Below are 16,208 nucleotides of genomic sequence, written 5' to 3' on the forward strand. Positions count from 1 at the left end.
TGATTTGTTTAAGTCTTCTGTCACGTAGTTATTTGACAAAAGAACCGACAAAATAGGTACCAAGCTTAAAAGTTAAGTATTAGGATCAAATTGATCGGCTAAACTCTTCAAAACGGTGCTCCAATATGGCTGCAGTCCGAAAAATATATAAATTAAATGAGAAGGTAATTAGTTTGAATGTCATCGTACTTATAAAGAGAAATTTAGATAACAGCTTCCAGTTGCCTCGGTAGCGCAGTAGGCAGCGCGTGAGTCTCATAATCAAACTAAGCAAATCGAGGAATCTGAAGGTCGTGAGTTCGATCCTCACCTGGGGCACATGTTTTTTTATATATTTTTAATCAAATATCTTCATCTTTTGACATCGCTCAGAGTTATATATAGTAGTGGTGATATTTATCAGAAATATCCCGACCATTTATATGAACTACTAGAAGTCCTTAAGTGAAGTCCCTATAAGCTTACGGGAGGACTGTGCTCGTATATACGAGGCGGTGCTGAAAAGTTCATGCATGGCTGTGTGGTAAGAAACTTGCTTCCCAACCACATGGCTCAGTCCCATTGCGTGACACCTTGGGCAAGTATCTTCTGCTATAGTCTCTGGCCGACCAAAGCCTTGTGAGTGGATTTGGTAGATGTAAACTGAAAGAAGCACATCGTATATATATATATATATATATACATATATATATATATATATATGTTTGTGCGTCTGTGTTTGTCCCCTCCACCATCGCTTGACAGCCGATGTTAGTGTGTTTACGTCCCCATAACTTAACGGTTCGGCAAAATACACCGATAGAACGAGTACTAGGCTTACAAAGATTAAGTCCTGGGGTCACTTTTTTCCGACCAAAGTTGGTGCTCCAGCATGGCTGAAGTCAAATGACTGAAACATATAAAAGAATAAAATAATATACTTAATTGAAAGACGAAATAAGAATAGACTTATGTACGTAGGAAGAAAGTTTATCTCCATTGCACTGCAATGACACAACTATATTTAGTGTTTACTTGTAATAGAGTAGACGACAATTGAATAGCTATAGAAAAAGGTAATTAAAAGTAATTAAAAGACACGCAAAGGAAGTATTGAAATGAAATCTATCATGATAATGACATAGTAATTTTCTCGTAAGTAATGCTATATAAGGAAAAAGAGGTAGAGATCGTAAGTGGAGTGTGTTCTAAGAAACAAACTAAATGACGAAGTAATTAATCCGAAAGTAATAGTACTTATATAGACAAATTGAAGTGCTTCTTTCGAGTTGCCTCGGTATCGCAATAGGTACTACTTCAGTCACATAAGTAATCCAGTTATTTTGATGAAACTAAATGTCATGAGTTCGATCCTCACTTGGAGCACATCATTTAAAATTTTTCTTTTTTTTTCGTCTTCTGACACTGCACAGAGTTACGCATGGTTGCGGGGTGATGGTTGTGGTGGTGATGATCTTTATTAGAAATACTACCACCGTTTATATGAACTACTAGAAGAAATAGTCAAACCCCTATAGAATCCTTACAGGAAGTCGGGCACAAGATACTCTCATATATATATATATATATATATATATATATATATATATATATATATATATATATATATATATATACGGGAGAATTTAAGAAAAAAAAAACAGCAACTGACGAGGACAGTTGGTGCAAACAACAAAAGGATGTATTAGTTTATATATATATATAAAATAGGGTAGGTAATTAAAAGCAATTAAAAGACATGCAAAGGAGATATTAAAATAATGTGGATTATGATAATAATCGCAAGTAATATTATAAAAAAAGAAAAAAAAGGTAAACATTAAAAGTTAAATGACAGCAGAGTAAATTTCAATAGAGAAATTAAATGACAAATAAATTAGTACGAAAGTCATACATAGACAAATTTAAATGCTGTTTATCGAATACCTCGGTAGCGCAGTAGGCAGCGCGTCAGTCTCATAATCAAACTAAACATGTCTAGGAATCTGAAGGTCGTGAGTTCGATCCTCACCTGGGGCACATAATTTATTTTGAATAACTTATGCCACAGAGAGTTTGTTTTATAAATAGAAGTTTTATAAATACTGGTGAGTAGCTAGCGCAGTACATCTCGTTTGAGTAATTACTACTTCCGAGGTTCTGCTAGCCAGGGAACACATATAGTGTGGATTTTATCCACACCATTTCCCAACTTTGGATTTTTATATTCGCATACACAGTAATCCTAGTTGCTAACCGTGAACTATAAAATAACTTTTTTTTCTTCAGCTTATCGAACGATATTGGAAAAATTTATGATGCAGGAGTGGCTGTGTGGTAAGTAGCTTGCTTACCAACCGCATGGTTCCGAGTTCATTCCCACTGCGTAGCACCTTGGGCAAGCGTCTTCTACTATAGCCTCGGGCCGACCAAAGCCTTGTGAGTGGATTTGGTAGACGGAAACTGAAAGAAGCCTGTCGTATATATGTGTGTGTGTGTATGTGTGTGTGTATATATATATATATATATATATATATATATATATATATATGTATGTGTGTGTATATGTTTGTGTGTCTGTGTTTGTCCCCCCCCCCCAACATAGCTCGACAACCGATGGTGGTGTGTTTACGTTCCCGTAACTTAGCGGTTCGGCAAAATAGACCGATAGAATAAGTACTAGGCTTCCAAAGAATAAGTTCCGGGGTCGATTTGCTCGACTAAAGGCGGTGCTCCAGCATGGCTGCAGTCAAAAAGACTGAAACAAGTAAAAGAGTAAAGAGTAAAAGAGTAAAAGAGAGAGAGAGACCTTCTACGTCAATAAACCACTATTGTTCCTGAAAGTTGTCTTTTATACCGTCTACGGACTGCTCGGAGCTTATTAACTTCCTACACCTTAATCCTTGGATCTTACCTTCACACACACACACACACACACACACACACACACACACACGCACGCACTCACGCACGCACGCACGCACGCACACACACACACATACACAGATATATATTGACGACATGTGTTGATTTGTTTAAGCTCTCAACATAGCGGTTCGACAAATGAAACAATAGAATAAGTGCTAGACTTAAAAAATTAAATATTAGGGTCGATTTGTTCGACTAAACCTTCCAAAGCGGTGCTCCAGCACGGATGCAGTCCAATGACTAAAAAAAACTCAAACGGAATTAAGAGACTCTCCTCAGTTTCTGTCATGTAGCAACCGAGATTTAACTTATATAGTTAGAATATATTTATTTTTGTAATGCCTTGTGGTATTTAATTGCATTAAAGAGGTAAATATATAATTAATTAAACAACGAAATAAGAGACCATATAATCTTTTCTACTCTAGACGCAAGGCCCGAAATTTTTTTGTGGGGAGGAGGCCAGTCGATTAGATCAACCTCAGTACGCAACAATTGGTACTTAATTTATCGAACTCCGAAAGAATGAGAAGGCAAAGTCGACCTCGGCGGAATTTTAAATCAGAACGTAAAGACAGACGAAATACCGCTAAGCATTTCGCCCAGCATGCTAACTTTTCAGTCAGCTCACCGCCTTTAGTAACCATATAATAAAAGCATTATCGGGAATAAAAGCAAAATTATATATTTCATATGCTCACCCAGGAAGAAAATTTATCTCCCTTGCACTGTAATGACAAAGTAGGTATTGAACTAAAACTTATCGAGTTAATTACATAATTTTCTCACGTGTAATGTTTCATAGAAGAGAGGCAGACACGGAGAATTAGATGACAGTAAGATGAATTATACCAATAAAGTAGATGAGGAAATTAGTCAAAAAGTTATAGAGCTTATACAATGAAATTTAAGACAGGTCTAACGAATGACTGAGTAGCGCGTCAGCACATATTCAAAGCAGCGTATTTGAAGGTCGTAAGTTTGATACATGTGGGGCACAGTACTTTTAACGAAATAACTCTATTTTCTGATATCATTGAGTATCCATTTTATAATTGGTGGCATGGATATCTATGGTCAACTCTCAGAAGACTTTCCAAAAGTGAACAGTTACTAATCAAACGTTATTAGTAACATCTAAACGAAGAATACGATGAAAATTTCTATACACAGGAAAAATTGTAAACATTAATAGTAGATATGGAAGAACATAAACGCGAATTGTTTCACTTGTATATTTTAATATACCTAAGTTATACTTTGTCTTTCTATCTATCTATCTATCTATCTATCTATCTATCTATCTATCTATCTATCTATCTATCTATCTATCTATCTATCTATCTATCTATCTCTTGCCTATTCTCTTGATGTAAAGAGTTATCATGTAAGAAGTACTATCATGTAATAGGTACCAACCAGCTTACTATAAAGAACGACGAAGTGCTTGTGAGGTTAATGAATGTTTCCTCAGTTTTTAGACTAATCCCCACTCTGGGTCAGTAGAATATATCAGGAATCTATTCCAATAATGTCATTATAGAAACATCTGTGAACGTTTCAGCGACAGAAGTTGTGGGCCTTGCTACGAACAATCGATGTACGTCTGTGTGACCCGCTTGATTTGCTAGAAATAGGAAACCATATCCCTCACGATTCACCTCCAACTGCCTTGGGAAGTAAGGGGTGCATTTGTTGTAGATACATACAGTTGGCTCAGAATGGCTGAATCGTTGAGAAGTTAGCTTGCAGCCACAAGGACCCGGCTTCGACTCCACAGTTGGCATGTGTGGTAAATATAATTTTGTATAGCCTTTGTTCGCCCTATATATATATTGGAAAAAAAAATTAAGTAGAAAGAAACTCCATAGCAATTCACTGAGTGGCTTGTACCAGTAATTTATTCGGTATAAACTTGTCACACACTGTCACAATGATACTGCCCGAGACTATACGTACTAGTGGATTACACGGCAACAGAATAATTCGAGAGCAGGTAATTCAGTTGTTCGAATAACTGAATCCTGATCGTCGAACGACGAGCATCCACCTCCACCCGATAACTACCAAATTACGAGAGGGCCACTGCTGGAATCGTTTACCGATTTTATTGTATATATATATTACAAACAAAATGCCATCAAATACTTAAATTTAGTTTGATTAAACGAAAGATGCGATGAAAACTTCAACACTGAGAAAACTGCAAACATAAATAGTAGATATGAAAATATAAACGTGAACTGTTTCCCATGTATATCTTTATGTGTCCACGTTATGCTTTGTCTATCTATCTATCCATCTATCTATCTATCTATCTATCTATCTATCTATCTATCTATCCATCTATCTATCTATCTATCTATCTATCTATCTATCTATCTATCCATCTATCTATCTATCTATCTATCTATCTATCTATGGACAGGGTAGTTAAGGATCCTGGCATGGGTGGGGCGCTGATCAATTTAGATCAATCTAAAGCCTTCGATAGGGTCGACCATCGATACTTAGCGGCCGTCCTCAGGGCAGCTGGCTTTGGTCCCGTCTTCCGCGGTTGGATCGCTGCCTTGTATAGCGGCATCCGATCGGTAATACGGGTAAACGGTCACCTGTCAAAACCGTTCGACATCACGCGTTCGGTCCGTCAGGGATGTCCCTTGTCGGCGCTTCTGTATGTATTGACGATCGAACCACTACTGCGGAAGCTGGCGACACTGAGGGGTATCCCACGAGAGCTGGGTTGCGGGACGAGCGTGTCTGCATATGCGGACGATGTCACCGTCATAGTGTCGAGCGAAAAGCACGTCGAGATGCTAGGCGAGACACTTAAACAATACGAAACGGTGACAGGAGCAAAAATTAACCCGGAAAAGTCAGTGGGTTTGTTACTCGGCACCTGGAGAAGCAAGCCCATACCGTCCAACAGTGACTCCGTAGTGGGACGCTGGACGGACGGACCGGTTAAACTGCTCGGGGTCTGGTTCAGTCCGGACCTCCAAATGGATAAGAACTGGGACGAGATCACCAGTAGAGTGATCAAACTCAGCCAAACATGGGCTGAGAGAAAGTTATCTCTAAAAGGCCGGGCGGAGGTGGCTAATGTGTATATCGCATCAGTCATCGATTACCGCCTGACCGTCGTGCCTTGTCCCGATGCCACCATCACGAAACTAGAACGCATACTTTTCCGCTTTCTGTGGAAGGGTGGCGTTCCGATGGTGAGGCGATCCATTTGCTGTCAACAACCGTTACGTGGAGGACTGGGGATGCCGTGGTTAATGATGCGCAGACATGCGCTGAGACTACGGCATCTCTGGAACTTCATTGACGACGGTGAACAGGTGTGGGCGCCGTTTGTGAGGCACGCCTTCCCGCAGCTCGTCTCACTCACCGAACTGCAAACATGGATCAGGAAGAGACCGAAACTGGGCGAATGGCACCGCGAGTGTCGCCAAGCTCTACAACAGCTCTGCCGTCCGGGATCAAACTTGTGCAACTTCCAAACGACCAATGCGTTCTATAGAGGACTAGTGGAGGGGAGGTCTGACGACACTCTCGGGGCAAACCTGGGTGTCGACGAGAAATTCTTAACCCGCCTTTTCAAGACGACGTTCGGGCCGGGGCCTATGGATAATTTCCAGAGATCCCTGGCTTGGCAATGCTATCGAGACGCACTACCAGTTCGAGAGAAGATCTACAGACACGGTTCGAAAACCACCGGACCGACCTGCCCGAGATGCGGTCAGAGCGACGAAACCGTTCTGCACGCACTCGTGCAGTGTCCAGATATTTCAGAGCTGTGGACCTTCGTCGAACGGCTGTTGTCGCGTGTGGGACGAGCCCACTTATCAGCCGAGTCTATCGTGAATATTGTTCCGCCACCTTCCTTTAAACGGGAAGGAAAAACGGTTTTTGTAACACTGATAGCTATGGCAAAAGAATGCGTGTGGTGGACGCGTTTGAAAGGTCTACAAACAAACACTTTCCTCTCTGGTCAATCCCTCGTCAACTTTTTCAAGTACCACTTGAAAAGGAGGATGAGGATAGAGAGGAAGGTGTTGTCGAATGAAAGTTTCAATAAAAAATGGGTAAATGTGGCAAGAATGGTAAGAATGAAAGACGACACCATTTTAAGCATAGACTTGTAACAAAAAGAGACAAAAAGAGAGAAGGTACTTACTTTCATGTACCTTTAAAAAAAAAAAGCCTGAGGTGACCGTGGTCTTTTCCGTAGGCTTTTCTCTCCACGGATAAACCTAATCTGTTCCCCGTTTTTTTACATCGACTGTGATACACGATTCCTATTGATCGCCCCCCCCCACGTTTTTTTTTTTTTTTTTTTTTTCTTCCCGCGATCCCTTTTGATCCAAATCATCCCCCCCCCAAAAGCTCTACTTTGTAATTTGTCCATTTTCTGTATTTAGCCCTGTGTGGCTATAATAAAAAGATATCTATCTATCTATCTATCTATCTATCTATCTATCTATCTATATGTTTCTCTCTCTCCCTCTGTCTCCCCCTCTCTCTCTCACACACCCTATATATGTATGTGTGTATACATGTGTGTGTGTATGCGCGTGCACCAGTGTGTATATATGTGTGCGTGTGTATATATGTGTGCGTGTGTGTATATATATATGTAGATATATATATGTATATATATATATATGTATATATATGTATATATATGTATATATGTATATATATATATATATATATATATATATATATATATATATACATATATATATATATATATACATATATATATATATATATATATATATATATATACATATATATATATACATATATATATATATATATATATATATACATATATATAAGCAATGTCATATATATATATACATATATATATATATACACACACACACATATATATACACATTGGTGCACGCGCATACACACACACACATGTATACACACATACATATATATATATATATATATATATATATATATATATATATATATATATATATATATATATATATATATATATATATCCACAATAGCTTTTCGTTAGCTATAAGGAGATGAAATTAGTGGTGAAGAATATAAGATGATGGCTAATGAGCAATCAGAGACTGATATTAGAAGCGTTCACACATTCACCTAGGTGTTATGAGCTAGCACTGACAGAATCATGAAAGGCAAATTTTGAACACAATGCAAATTTCTGGGATACAGCAAAATAAGTAGAGGGAAGATTGAGATAGAAGTAGATGGACATCAAATTACTACAAGCTTCTTAACCTCCAGCTGTTGAAACTTTGGCATTCTTCTGGGTCAGTGGTTGAGAATGTGCATTTTGTTTTTGGAGTATTCATTAATATAGAAACTAAATAAGACAGAAAGACGGATTTAGGTTTGGAAAGTAAATTTTGTTTTCTAGACGTAGATATGACTGAAGTTATTAAGTTCGATTCCCAACTACCTGGATTCTAGTTCAGTTTCATTTTGCGACACCTTGGACAAGTGTCTTCTATGGCCTCGGGTCGACAAATGCCTTGTGAATGACGGTGAGAGGCTGAAATTATGTAAAAGCTCTCCTCTCCCCCTCTCTCTCTCTATACATGTATATGTGTATGCGTGTGTGTGTGTGTGTGTGTGTGTGTGTGTGTGTGTGTCTGTGTGTGTGTGTGCGTGCGTGCGTGCTTGTCCTTGTTCTGTCTCCTCCACCGCATGACAACCTGTGTAAAGTTGTTGATTTCTAGACTATGCTCAAGGTTATTGAGGAACGGTTATTTCCCTTGCATTATAATGACAGGAAAATCTTAGTAATTAATATAGAGGTAAGAATCAAATAGCTATAGAAATAGTTAATTAAAAGCAATTTAAAGATATACAAATGGGTTATTGGAATATATTGTGATAATTACTTAATCATTTTCTCATTGGTAATGCTATATATGGGAGAGGTAGATATTTTAAATTAACAGTAAAGTAAATTAAACCGATGAATTAGATAAGAAGTTAGTCGGAAAGTAAAAGTATTTATATAGTCAAGTTTAGAAGGACTTCACAGGCAGCGCAGTAGGTAGCTCCTCGAGGTCAAGCGACATATGATGAGTTATCTCAAGGTCATGATTTCGATACTCAGCTAAGGTACATTAGGAAGTAGGCCACAAATAAATAGATAGATAGCTAGATAGATAGATAGACAAAGTCCTCATTGCAGGTAAAGCAATTTCACATGTAATATCAACAAAATTTCTTGGCATTCATATTTATGAGTCCCTCAGTTTCAAATCACATATAAGCAGTTTATTAAAACAAAATTCCCGTACTCTTGGTATGTTACTCTCTCTCTCTTTTACTCTTTTGCTTGTTTCAGTCATTTGACTGCGGTCATATTCAGTCATATTCCTGCTCCTACATTGTTTGCTATGTGTTTTGAAATAGTCTTTCAAATAGCTTTTGAAGATTGCACTGAAGGGGTCTATATAAAATATAAGACAACGGGAAAACTGTTCAATCTCAAAAGACTCTACGCCAAAACGAAAGTTCTGTCAACATTCTCATCTCATTGAGCTCCTGTATGCAGATGATTGTGACCTGTTGGCACATCCTCAGAAAGATGTGCAGCACATGCTGAATGCAATTTCTGCAGCATGTGCAACATTAGGTCTAACGATCAATCTGAAAAAAGAAACTATTATAATGTACTAGCCTGATCCCTCCCAGATATATGTGGAACCTTTTATGACTGTGAATGGTCAAAGGTTGGAGATTGTGTCTAGATTTATTTATTTAGGAAGTACCTTGAACACTGCTGGTCTTGGTGAAATTGCATTTAGAATCAGCAGAGCTAGTAGTGCTTTTGGTAGGCTTGATAGGCGTCTGTGGACACGACATAATATATCTTCACAAATTAAAGTTAGGATATATAACAAGTGCGTCGTGTCATCTTTGCTATATGCGAGTGAAGCATGGGTTATTTACCGTAGGCAACTGGAACCATCAATACTGTCTGAGAAAAATTTTGGGATAAACTAGCAAATGGCCATTAGTAACGAGGAGGTGCTTGAGAGGAGTGGCAGTAGAAGTATAGAGTCAATGATTCTGCAAAGACGTTTGAGGTTGTGGGGGACACCTGGTAAGGATGAGTGATGTGCGACTGCTCAAACAGCTATTGTATGGTAAGCTGGAAGACGGCAGGAGACCAGCACATAATCCTAAACTGAGGTTTACGGATTGCCTTAAAAATGATCCAATACAGGCAGAAATTGCAGTTGGTGATTGGGAGAGGGTGGCACAACACCAGGATGGATGGAGGAAGACAGTGCAAAGCGGTTGTTTGGAGTTTGAGAGGGAGAGAATGAAGTATGAGAGAATTAGGAGGGAGCTTAGAAAGAGGGAACCTGTGGAGATTGAGAGAGTATTGCTTTTTGTGTGTGTGGTTTGTGGGAGGAAGTGTTTGAGTCGTGCAGGCCTGGCCAGCCATAAAAAAAATCTCACAGTAATCGACCCATGATAAACAGTGGTGTGGCTATTTCAATTCACAACAGAACATGTGTTAAATAGGGAAGGGTGTGATGCTCAGTTGGAGGACTGAAAAGATATGTTAAGAAAGTGCATACGGTGGTGCCTGTTTCTCCTGCCAGCCAGCAAAGCTGTGCAGTATGTAACTCGCCTCTAACCTCACTTGCGCTTAACACCCAGTGGTTCTCGAATACAAAAGTGACTACCAATCACGGATCCAATTCGTTTTCAGTATTCCTGATAGTCAGCCTTGTACTAATCTGCTCCAGATACAGTGAAAGTGGTACAAATATAAAGGCTAAGATATGTCTGAGCATTTTAGCTTGTGTTTTAGCGGAGTCTTCATCCTGAAAGTACAGCAGACCAAAAAGAAGTACCTTACACTCTCTCTCAATCAAGAGAACATCTGGTATTTCCGGTAATGCGTCTTCTAATTGCTATTATCGATGACTGTTAGAAACCACGGCTAGCCTTCTTTAGGTTCGGAGAAGTTATTTTTCATTTTGGTCCCCTTGAAGTAGATCTTATGAACTAAGCCTCTGTCTAGTTTAACACAATTCCCCCAGTTAGTTCTTTTTTTCACTCTGGAAACTTTGTAAAGTATAATATCTGTCTCTGTGTGACGGCATAGGCGAAACTGAGTCTCTTAACACAACCTGAACAGACATTATCTAACGTATTGGTCTGCGCACGAGGGTTGTTGTTGTTGCTGTTGTTTGTACTATTTTTCAATATATTTGTTAAACTGTTCGGTAAAAGATACTCTTAGAATAAAAGACAGACTTAAAAGAAAATGAGTACTGGAGTCAATTTGTTCGAGTAGAACCCTTCCAGGCTGTGCTACAGCATGGCCGCAGTCCAAAATCTGGAATCAGTAAAAAAATAAAAGGACAAAAGAATAGTGCGCGGTAACTAAATATCGAATATCATTTTCCCTGTCATTTTGCTAATTCTTCCAAACACAGTATTTTGTTAATGATTTCTAGTTTAGACACAGCAGAAACACATTTTAGATCCACAGATTAGGGTCGATTATATCACTTTCAAGAACTCGACTGGTACTTATTTAGTCAACTTCCAAAAAAAAAAAAAAAAGAGAAGAAAAGAGAGTGAGATTTGAAGTGGTTAATATAAAGGAATGTATCGCGAAGAATTTGAATCAGCACTCTATCGCTTAATATTCCAAGAGGTTTAATTTATCCTGAACCAAAAGTAGAGCGCTTTATCCTACACATGTCCAACGACAGACTTTGACCGGTCCTACTGCTTTAGTTGCTGAGTTGCAAGTCCTAAACTTATTCTGGTTAATTCGTGCTGTTCATCGTAAAACGTGCAGAAACGACCTTTCGCATCACATTTTATTTTCTCTGTTGTCTGTTAAGAAATGAGAAAGACTCCATACGCCTGTTTAGAATCGGACACTACGCATACATCTTGTTTTTTTTTTCCTTTTAAAGAGCATATTGAAGCTTTCATCCATGTAGCATCTATGATACTCAAAATCCTTGAATAGATTTTATACTCCTATGTTTTAATACAAAAAGTATAGTCTTCAAGTTTAGCGTTGAAGTAAAGGTCACAGAACACCCCCATCACTCGTGGATGAAGTAATTTCCCTACGAGCATATTGTAGTCTTTACTCTAAGTGCCATTCTAATTTCCATTTTACCTCTCCACCCCCAAACACGTTTCTTCCCTTGAAAATTTCCTTTTCACAAGTTCAGTAATAATATCACAATAGGATTTCCTCATCGGAAATGATGATTTTTGCTTCCAGTTAATTAGTTTCTGTGAAGTCTTATTTAAGTTAATTATAGAGATTACATTCTTTAGAGCTCTGTTAGCAACCACTAGAAACTAGGGATACGTTACGTCAATGGTTTTCAACCAATTTTTATGTATGGATTCCTTCAACTACAATTTTATTCTAGTGGACCCCACAACCATTCAATGTTTAGAAACTAATTTTATAGATACTTCTTACAAAATATCATAAATTGTTATTCACACATTTACTTGTATAGGTTGAAAAATGTAAAATGTTAGAGAAAGAAACCTAGCCGTTTCTTGCAAAACACATTCAATTCAAAACTTTCTATAGGCCCTTAAAATACTACCGTGGATCCCCGATTTACTATTTTGTTAGCATGGACCCCAAACATCTTCTATGGACCCTAGTTGAAAACCACTGCTCAACATCATCCCTATCCACAACGAATAAGAATATTTAAATACAAGCAAGACAATCTGGTGTATTCTCTAAGACAATGAAAACGTGAGAAAAATATAAAACTTCTACATTCTCTGCACATATCAATTTCTCACGTATGTGTATGTAAACTGCCAGCCGAGTTCCCTACCAACATTTATGAGTATCAACAGCCAGCTAGTTGTTTCTTACTCACGTCCAAGGCCGCACACCTGCTGTGTGGATTCAGAAACATCGTCCTTACGTTAAGGAATAAAGACTTTCTGAAACAAGAGTCACAACGAAAGGGATACACATAGACTCATAAACCTCGTAGAATTAAAACAAATTCATGCATAATAGAAACCCTAGTATCACTGGTATACACATCACGTAACAGATTATTCAATGCTAACGATGAATACAAAGTCAAGCTATTACTGTACTGAATACCTTGGTGTATTAACTTTGTTTCGAAATATCTCGGAATGTTCCTCCCCTTTAAATAATCATACAACACAGTCATCAAGGCCATGTGTATCATACTTCTAAACTTCAGCAAACCCATGGTCGGTTTTAAAAGTTGGGTTACTTTCAGAGCATCACCAAACTGAGGAGTTTATTACCTGTCTCCGAAATATCTGCAAATTTTTCTGGAGTGTTGGAAATGCTTTAACTAACAACAAATCTTCGGGTATTTTTTTGATAGAAATCTTTTGATTCTTTCCTTTAAATATATGATGAGATCCTTTTTACTGTTCATTAGCTCTTCCACCTACCTCGTCTTTTTTTCTTTGTTATAACGGTAACAAGTACAGTAGATAGTCAAACTGGTTTGATTATATATATACATACACACACTCGTACGTGTGTGTGTGTAATTAAATAACCGACAGCAATTTGTCCGGTACAATTTGTCTTCAATGATAAAAATATTGATTTGTAACAGGAGAAAATCCCACAAATTTTGAGGGTCAAGGGAAGGTGTACTCGATTGTATCAACTCAAGTCCAGTACTTAACTGGTACTTTTTTTCATCGACCTGGAACGAATGAGAAGCAAAGCTGACCTCGGCGGAATTTGAATTCAAAATTTGAAGAGCCGGAATAACTATCATTTAGGATTTTGTCCGACGCACAAACGATTCAGCCTGCTCACAACTGTAATAATAATGATAACAACAACAGCAATAATAATGATTTTTCTACTGGAAGCATAAGGCCTCAAGTTTTAGGGAAGGGATTAAGTCGATTACATCGACCCTAGTGCATAACTGATACTTATTTAATCGACTCCGAAAGGATGAAAGGCAAAGTTGACCTCGGCAGAATTTGAACTCAGAACGCAGCGACAGACGAAATACCGCTAAGTATTTCGCTCGACGTGCTAACGATTCTGCCAGCAATAATAATAATAATAATAATAATAATAATAATAATAATAATAATAATAATAATAATAATAATAATAATAATAATAATAATGATAATAATAAGGATAATAATCAAAGGGGTTCATAGGGAAAAAGTGGTTGAGAATCATTGGTTTAGTCGAATAAATCGACCTGAATACTTTTATGTGTCTCCTTTTTTCAGGAACAGCTTGATGTATTGGTGAAAGGTCAAATTACCAGGAAGTGGGACTGAACCAAGAACTAAATGGTTCGTAAGCAAGTTTCTTAACTGCACAACCATGCCTGTGCTTAATAATAATAATAATAATAATAATAATAATAATAATAATAATAATAATAATAATAATAATAATAATGAGAACACCGGGGAAGTGGGAGAACACCGGGGAAGTTTAACATGTGAGTACGATAAATCACTGCTCCGAAACTTATCCAAAAACATCGGAAATAAAGACATCGCATGGAGCCCAAATATAGCTGACAAAGGGTTGGACTATACCCGAGTAAGTAATACTCATTGAAATTTATTCCTATTTTTCCAAATATAATGATGTATTTTAACTTGATACCTCCACTACCCGAACAGCGATCGTAAACACACGTGTTACATCAAAATACAGACCATCCCCAAACCCAAACACCATATACAAAAAATAGCTGATAAAGGGTTGGACTATATCCGAGTAAGTAATACTCATTGAAATTTATCTCTATTTTTACAAATATAATGATGTATTTTAACTTGATACCTCCACTACCCGAACAGCGATCGTAAACACACGTGTTACATCAAAATCAGACCATCTTCGAACCCCAAAACACCATGTACAAAAAAATTACAAACATATTAAATAACACCGGTATTATTTCACCCCAAAATAACAACCGAGAAGTACGTACTGTAAGCTTGTTAAGAAAAAAGTACGAAGATATGAACGTGCAAAACAATCTGACAACAGAAATAAACGAACCGGTACCCTACGAAAACGACAACCGTCAAAATAAAGGGCCGGACGTTGTTCCTCATGTCCCGCAAACAAAACCAAAACGGCATAAATGGACACGTGAGGAACACATTTCGATCCTACACGCCTATTTCACAGCAGTACTCTACCCAAAAAACGAAAACGCAACAACACATACATATAAAACATGGAAGAAAAATAATGTAAATATAGACCTCGATAAAACAATGAACCCTAACAAACTAGCTAACATAAGAAGATATATTCTAAAAGCAAAAAAAATATCAGAAATAGAAATAGAACAATTGAAAGAAAAAATACATCAGGAAAATCTAGATAGTAGTCACACAGCAATGCCAAATAATAATATAAACACTGAGATAGCAAAACACGAGGACAAACGTAACATTCCCGGCAAAAACGAAGTAAACAAAAAACAACAAACCCAGACCGTAGAGATGTATAATAGTGTACAAAAAGCACCAATCCAGAACACCACAGACAAACATATGAATGAAAAGGAAGGCAAAACAAATATAAAGCCTGGAAATAACGAAGGGAAACCTAATAATTACGATACTATGAAAATGAAAATAACCGAAGAACTGAAAACCACAGATCTTAGAATGGACCACAGATTATATCTCCCAAAAATCAAAATAGACAATAAAACAACATCAATAATAAATAGCATAAACCTGGCCGTCACGGAACTAACAACCACAGAAACAACAGGCAATATCACTGAGCTAAATGACATGATATATGCGGCAGCCACGGCAGCCACAAAAGAAGCAGGATACTCACTCAAACCCATCCGAACAGGAGTTCTACCACCCAAACAGACCTTGTGGATAAATAACATCCAGAACAAAATTAAAAAAAAGAGAAAAGATTTATCGATTCTCAACGAAATTAGTAAACAATCAACACTACTAAGTAACAAGAAGAAAACAAAAATACTGTACAAATACAGCATTACAGAAAAAGACTTACCTGAGGCAAAAGAAAAACTAAAGCAAGACATCCTTGCCAAAGCACAGAGGATCCGCCGGTATGAGAAACGCCAACGTTTCTTTGAACAAGACAAACAGTTCAAATCCAACCCCAAAAAACTCTACCAAGAACTGGGTAAAAATAAAATAGACATTACTTCAGCACCAACAGCAGAAGAACTAGAGAAATTCTGGAAACAAATATGGTCGGTGAAGCAACAACCCCAAAA

General features: G+C 37.6%; 2 non-coding genes across 2 annotated transcripts; both read left to right on the forward strand.

Moving 5' to 3' along the window:
- The first annotated feature begins 223 nt into the window (after positions 1-223).
- Positions 224-318, forward strand: Trnam-cau (transfer RNA methionine (anticodon CAU)). The gene is made up of 2 exons: positions 224-260; positions 283-318. It is a non-coding gene; the product is annotated as a tRNA-Met (tRNA).
- Positions 319-1,924: 1,606 nt separating this feature from the next.
- On the forward strand, positions 1,925-2,019 carry Trnam-cau (transfer RNA methionine (anticodon CAU)). Its single transcript has 2 exons — positions 1,925-1,961; positions 1,984-2,019. It is a non-coding gene; the product is annotated as a tRNA-Met (tRNA).
- Positions 2,020-16,208: the final 14,189 nt, after the last annotated feature.

This window comes from Octopus bimaculoides, chromosome 11, assembly GCF_046866305.1.
Source record: "Octopus bimaculoides isolate indiv1 chromosome 11, ASM4686630v1, whole genome shotgun sequence".
In the NCBI taxonomy this organism is placed as follows: Eukaryota; Metazoa; Mollusca; class Cephalopoda; order Octopoda; family Octopodidae; genus Octopus; species Octopus bimaculoides.